At 45.4% G+C, this 7,180-nt stretch overlaps 1 pseudogene; it reads left to right on the top strand.

Moving 5' to 3' along the window:
- The first annotated feature begins 4,156 nt into the window (after positions 1-4,156).
- LOC118623307 lies at positions 4,157-6,297 on the top strand (annotated as a pseudogene).
- Positions 6,298-7,180: the final 883 nt, after the last annotated feature.

The following is a 7,180-nucleotide window of genomic DNA, read 5'->3' as shown; positions in this document are numbered from 1 at the left end:
ATGCATGACACAAAAACAGAATTCTGCTTTTTAAAAAAGGAAGAAACATCCAGAGAAGCAGATCGGGCTAGATAAAAAGAATCTTGAGTCTGGGGAGTCAGGCATCTACAATAACACCTTAGAGACGAGGGCTCAGGCCAGATCAAAACAGTGGAAATGAGGAAGAAAGGGTAGTTATGGAAAACTTAAAAAGGATCTGTTTTCTAAAAAATGTAATATATACTCCTTGTAGAAATTTAAAAATTTACAAAAATATATTTAAGGGAATAAAAATCCCTTGAATATGACAGAAGATTTAATTGATCATAACATTCAGGCACATGGGCCTTCAGTCTTTTTTCTACACACATCTATTTTTGAACAATTTGGGATAAGGCGGTAACATATAGTTTTATATCTTGTTTCTTGCACTTAACCTATATAATAAATTCCTAGGTCTTTAAATGTGTGATTTTAAGAGAATGACTGAGATATGATTTACATCCAGTAAAAAGCACACATCTTAGATTTATAGATCAATTTATTTTCGCAACTTAGGTAAATGTATACCTGCATACTGCTCCCTAGTGTAACCGCTGTTTTGATTTCTATTATTGTGCATTAATTTTGTCTATATTTGAGCTTTACATGAATGGAATCAGACAGAATCGCCTCTTTTGAATTTTTTTCCCCTCAAGTATAATATTTTAAAAGTTGATCTATGTTACTGTGTTTATCAGTAGTTCCTTTTTAATTGGTGTGTAATATTATGTGGTACTGTTGGTTATACATTCTCCTACCCATGGTCCTTTGGATTGTTTCCAGTTTGGAGGAGGAAGGGCTGTTATGAGTAAAGCTGTACAAGCATTCTTGTCTTGAAAAAGGGAAAATTAACCTTACTTTCCATTTCTGTAGTATTTATCTTTCAATATGTAACTGGTTAGCTACATTTATGAACAACAATAACAGAACAGATAATGCAGAAATGTGTCTGTCAGAAGAACAGTTTCAAGGTGGCTTTGAAATGCACTTCTTTAAAGTTACATTTGAAGTAGACAGGTGACTACAATTCCGGGGCTTGAAAGTACAGTTGGCCCTTGAACAACACACAGATTAGGGGTGCTGACCACTCATTAAGCGGAAGTATCACTTCTGACTCCCCAAAACAGAACTATATTCGGCCCTTCCTCCTTGGATTCAACCAACCACAGATGTATTTTCCATCTGGGTTGAGAATATGAAAATACTGTTTTCAATCCATGCTCGGTTGAATCTGCGGATGCGCAGCTGGGGGTAGAAAGAGCTGACCTGACTTAACTGAAAAAGATCCGAACATAAGTGGACCTGCACAGGTCAAAGGTCAACTGTACTTGAAACACAGGCAGAGCAAAAGTGTCTCTCTCTGCCTGTCTCTCTCTCCCTCTTTTGTCAAATGACAAAAACTGAACCAGTTAGCTACGAGGTTGATGTCCTTGATTTAAAGGAAAGCGACCCGTGGTCGGGGGAGCACAGCACCCCTGGCAGGGGGCGCTCCCGCCGCGGGCTTCCAGCCAGAGCCAGTTGATGGGGTATTAGAAGGGGCACCCGGGACGTAGGCCGGGAGTCCTTGTCCTCTAGGGTGAGGTGGCCTTCCTGAGGCTGACCCGTCGGCTTGTGCTTGGTGTACGGTAGGTCCTGGACAGGTGTCCAGTAAGCCCGGCCAATTCCCTCTGGCTTTGTCACGGGAGCCGGGCACCGGGCAGCGACACGCGGGCCGAGGGCGCTGGCGCTCGCCCTCCACGTGCACACGGCCGCGCGTGCTGGATCCGGGTCAGGCTGCGGGCGCGCGGGCCCCTCCCCGCGCGGCTCCCCGTGGGCGTGGGCGGAACCAGCTTCCCGAGCTAACCGGGAGAGGGGCCAGCTCCTCTGCATGAAGCTCTAGCTCTGGAGAGGACGTCAAGGGCAGGAGGAGGGCAAGCGTCCGGCCCTGAAGCGGGTAAGCGCACTGGACAGTGCTGGCGCGGGAGGAGCCATCCAAGTGCCTCGATTTAGGGTCCATGGAGCACCCCAGAACATAGGAGCTAATTGGTCAGCGTATGTGTTGACTTTTACCTGGAGATGGGGGTCGTCTGTGTTGTTTGTGTCATATGCTCAAAGTGGCCCAGGATCCATGAAGATTGGTCAGAATGAGCTACAGAGAGTGTGCTGAATGGAAGGACACCTAATAATTGCGCGGTGGCTTTCTAGTCCCTGCCCGAGATGCCCTGCGTGGAAGCCCAGTCCGTCTCAGGCGTCCGGCTTCTCATCTCCCCTGTTTCTTCCTCATTGGACTTCCTCTGTTTCTCTGCCATGTTCCCCCTCTTGCCTTCACTGGGATGCTTCTCTTTTCTTTCTTGGCCTTCCCGCCCACTTTCTTCTGTACGGTGACAGACTGACGGGGGACCTCGGCTTGGAGTGGTGGTGTGGTCAGGTAGGCGAGAATGTCCCCAATTTATTTCTCAACTGTCTTTTCCCACCACCGCTAGTAGTGACTGCAAGAACGAAACAGATAAACCTGTTTCGCGAGTACTTTCCCAGTTTCCTTTCAAGGCATATAACATCTGAGCATCATATATCATAGAGCACGCTGATCAACACCCTGGGAAGATAATGTTAGCATCCTTGAGAAATGATTGGAGCCTGGGGTGGGGCTCAGTGGCTGAGCATTGACCCCTGCACCAAGAGGTCGCCAGTTCGATTCCGGGTCAGGGCACATGCCCAGGTTGTGGGCCTGATCCCCAGTGGGGGTGTGCAGGAGGCGGCCGGTCGATGTTCTCTCTCATCGATGTTTCTATCTCCCTCTCCCTCTCCCTTCCTCTCTCTCTCTAAAAATCAATAAAGAAAAAAAAAAAAAAGATTGAATAGCCATAAAGACTGGTTAGATAGTATCACTTAAAGAGCCATGTGCAAACAGTGCTGTTTTTATAACCAGGTGGACCCCGTTCCTCTGCAGATCACATAATTGTGCACAGCAAGAGCCAGCAGCTTGGCTTTTACTAGTCACAGAATTTTTTCACAAAATCGCTTTCTGTATTTTAAGGGTGCTGGTTGTTTTCAAGGTTGTTGTTCAGAGATCATCTTTCGATCCCTCTCCCCACTTTTGTTTTGTTAATCCTCACCTGAGGATATTTTTTCCATGGATTTTTAAGAGCGAGTGGAAGGGAGGGAGGGAGAGAGAGAGAGAGAAATGGATGAGTGTGAGAGACACATCGATTGGTGCCTCCCCGCACTCTCCCCTACTGTGGCCAGGATCAAACCTGCAACTCAGGTGCGTGCCCTTGACGGGGAATCAAATCCATGACTCTCGGGTGCACGGGCCAACGATCTAACCACTGAGCAACGCCGGCCAGGGCTCAATCTTTCCCATTTTTAAGAATGATGTAATACTTCCTTGATTATTTCAGCATAACATAGATTCGAGACTGCACAGTTCAGAATTCACAGACGTTTCCTTTTTACTCTTTTTTAGGAACACATTTTAAAATGAGTTGTGATCTAGGATGTGATCTTGGCTTTCATCAGAATTTTTCTCATTCTGTTCTTGGCAGAGATGTGGTAAAGAATGAAATGACTTTCAGCTCTCTTTTATCGTCTAGTGTTGTGGTTTCACAGTTTCAATATGCTTGAGGATAAGATTTCCTTTTGAAGAGAAGAATTTAAGGCCCCTGTAGCCCTGGGATCTGCTCTCTCTGACGACGGCCACCATATTTTTAATCTTCTTTAGAAAGACTATAGACCATGGATTTTATGGTTGAATTCCATCACCGTACTTGGGATGAAGCTGGTCTTTAAAAAAAATACAAATGTTATTCCACTCTTTATTTAAAACTCCAGATTTCTTATTACTTGTCTATCACTGCATAACAAGCCACCAACCGCATTTTTATGTTTTTTAAACACAAAAATTGGCTCACAGTTCTATGGGCTGGCAATTTGGACGGGCTTACAGGGGTCCTTCTGCTGGCCTCCCCTGGAGTCACTCTGGTGACTCAGTCACTTTGTGCTTGCCTGGTGGGGATGGTCAGATGGCCTCCCCGGCAGTGGGTGCGAGCTGTTGATGGGTCCTGGCTCTCTTCCACGTCTCATCCTCCAGTGGGTTGGAGGGTGTCTTTACCTGGGGGACTCAGGGAAGCATTCTAAGGGGGAGAGAGCGGGAGCCATGGGGGCTCTCGAGGTCAGGTCTCAGCTGTCCCACTTCTTCCACATGCTCTTGGTTCTGGGCCAGCCCCGGAGGAAGAAGAGGGAAAACAGACTTCACCCATTGGTGGGAGACGCCTCAAAGTCACATCGCAAAGGGACGGTGGGTAGAGATGGGAAGACAGTGGTGGTCATCTCTGGAAACAGTTTACCATGGCTTCTCGTCTTAATTAGGGTAAAAGCCAAACTTTTACCAGGGTCTGCAAGTCCTTACATCTGCCTACCTTTTCAGTCTAGTGTTGTTCATTCCCCTCCGTGCTGCCACTCAGACTTCCCACCTTGTCTGTCTGAACTGCTCCTTCCTCGTATCTTCGCTGCTTCTCGTCACTGGGGTCTCGGTTAAATGTCACTGAGATTTTTAAAAACACCACTTTACTAAGGTGTGATTGACACGGAAAAAGCTGTATATATTTCATGTTTACAACGTGATGAGTTTGGGGATAAGCCGTCATCACCCTCAAGACCATGGGCATGTCTGTCACCTCCCAGTTTCCTCCCACCTCTATTATTAGCAGAATTAGTGTGTGGTAAGAGCACTTAATAAGATCTACCTTTTAAGCACATTTTCATTATAAAATGCCATATAGTTAACTACAGGCATGATGCTGTGTATCTCTCCAGAACTTATTTATTTTGTGTAGCTGAAACTTTGTGCCTTTGGCCATCACCTGCTCATTCCCCCCTCTCCCACCCGCCTTTGAGAACCACCATCCCACTCTTTGCTTCTATGAGTTTGCGTATTTTACATTCCACATATAAGTGAGTACCCTCAGAATGTTTCAAGTTGTCTTTTCCACTTTCTTAGCTGTTCTTTGTTAATGTATATGCTTCATCTATTTTATCACTCTCTGAAATTTCCTTAATTTTAAAAATATGGTCATTGCTTATTTTTCCACTGGAATATAGTTCTATGAGATCTGGGCCTTTTCCTTATTTATCCTGTGTGTGCAGGGAGGAAACTCTGCCGGCTACAATGTGCTCAACCTCGGCTGTACCGTAGGGCCGCCTGGAGGGTGTGGAGGGCCCAGGCTGCACTCTGGACAACGCCACGGAAGACCTGGAACCACAGCTGGGTTTGAAGAGAGGGCAGGAGTTAGAGAAGCGGAGGAAAGAAGAGCCCCCCTCCGGTCGGAGTGGACAGAGAGTGAGCACGGGGAAGGAAATGGGTGTTACAGAATGAGTAGTGCTAAGAATTGACTTGGAACCTTGATCCAATAAGCAGTTGGCACATTGATCATTTTTCCGGAATTTTCCAAGCTAGTTCTGATCTGAAATATTTTGTTTTGTTTCCCCATATAAACCAACATCTTTTAATATTTCAGCATCCAAACTCCATTTCTAAGGCAGAAGCAACACAAAATCATAGTTAAAGGATGGATCTTTTTTTCTCCAGAAAATATATTCTCTGGAAAATGCCTTGAGGAAGACAGATTAGGTTCTTCAGCGGGGGCACAGGAGTGATGAATAAATAAATAAATAAATAAATAAATAAATAAATAAATCTTTATTGTTGAAAGTATTACAACTTTTGGCTCGGAGGAGGTTTGGGTGCAACTTTCTTCTGTCGTCCTAAATCCGGGTTCATCCGACACCAGCCGCCTCCACCATTCCGCTGAAGTTCGACCCCAACGAGATCAAAGTCGTATACCTGAGGTGCACCAGTGGGGAAGTCGGTGCCACGTCTGCCCTGGCCCCCAAGATTGGCCCCCTGGGCCTGTCTCCTAAAAAGGTTGGTGATGACATCGCCAAAGCAACCGGTGATTGGAAGGGTCTGAGGATTACAGTGAAACTGACCGTTCAGAACAGAGGCCCCAGATTGAGGTAGTGACTTCTGCCTCAACTCTGGTCATCAAAGCCCTCAAAGAACTGCCATGAGACAGAAAGAAGCAAAAAAACATTAAGCACAATGGAAACATCACTTTTGATGAGATTGTCAACATTGCCCATCAGATGCGGCACCAATCTTTAGCTAGAGAACTCTCTGGAACCATTAAGGAGATCCTGGGGACTGCCAAGTCTGTGGGCTGCAATGTTGTTGGCCGCCACCCTCATGACATCATAGATAACATTAACAGTGGTGCTGTGGAATGCCCAGCTAGTTAAGAACTACAAAGGAAAATGTTTCAATTAAAGATCATTTGACAACCAAAGAAAGTATTACAGATGTTCCTCCCTTTTCCCCCCATTGATGTTCCCCTTCCTGCTCCCCCCAACCTTCACCACATTGTTGTTTGTGTCCATTGGTTGTGTCTATATGCACATAAGTTCTATGTTTTATCTCTCTCTGATTGGCATATTTCACTTAGCATAATACTCTCCAGGTCCCTCCATGTTGTCTCAAAGGGTAAGAGATCTTTCTTTCTTACAGCTGCATAGTACTCCATTGTGTACATGTACCACAGCTCTTTTATCCACTCATCTACTGATGGACACTTGGGCTGTTTCCAGATCTCAGCAATTATGAGGAGTGCTGCTATGAACATAGGGGTACATATATTCTTTCTGATTTGTGTTTCAGGCTTCTTAGGATATATTCCTCAAAGTGGGATCACTGGGTCAAATGGAAGTTCCATTTTTAATATTTCGAGGTAACTCCATATAGTTTTCCTTTGTGGCTGCACCAGTCTGCATTCCCACCAGCAGTGTACTGGAGTCCCCTTTTCTCCACACCCTCCCCAGCATCTGTGTGATGATTTTTTGATGCAGCCATTCTTACAGGTGTGAGGTGATACCTCATAGTGGTTTTAATTTGCATCTCTTTGATGATAAGTGGCACTGAGCATTTTTTCACACCTCTTGGCCATTTGTATGTTCTATTTGGAGAAGTGTCTATTCAGGTCATCTGCCCATTTTTAAGTTGGATTGTTTGTCTTCCTTTCATTGAGTTGTGTCTTATGATTGTTTTGTTAGAGCAGATTGGAGATGACAGGCAGGAAAGGGAAAGAAGTAGGTACCCCATCAGCTGTCGCACTTATCCATGTGAAAT

Source organism: Molossus molossus, unplaced genomic scaffold (genome assembly GCF_014108415.1).
Source record: "Molossus molossus isolate mMolMol1 unplaced genomic scaffold, mMolMol1.p scaffold_m16_p_10, whole genome shotgun sequence".
NCBI lineage: Eukaryota > Metazoa > Chordata > Mammalia > Chiroptera > Molossidae > Molossus > Molossus molossus.
Note: the sequence above shows the minus strand (reverse complement) of the source record. Positions and strands in the feature narration are given on the sequence as shown.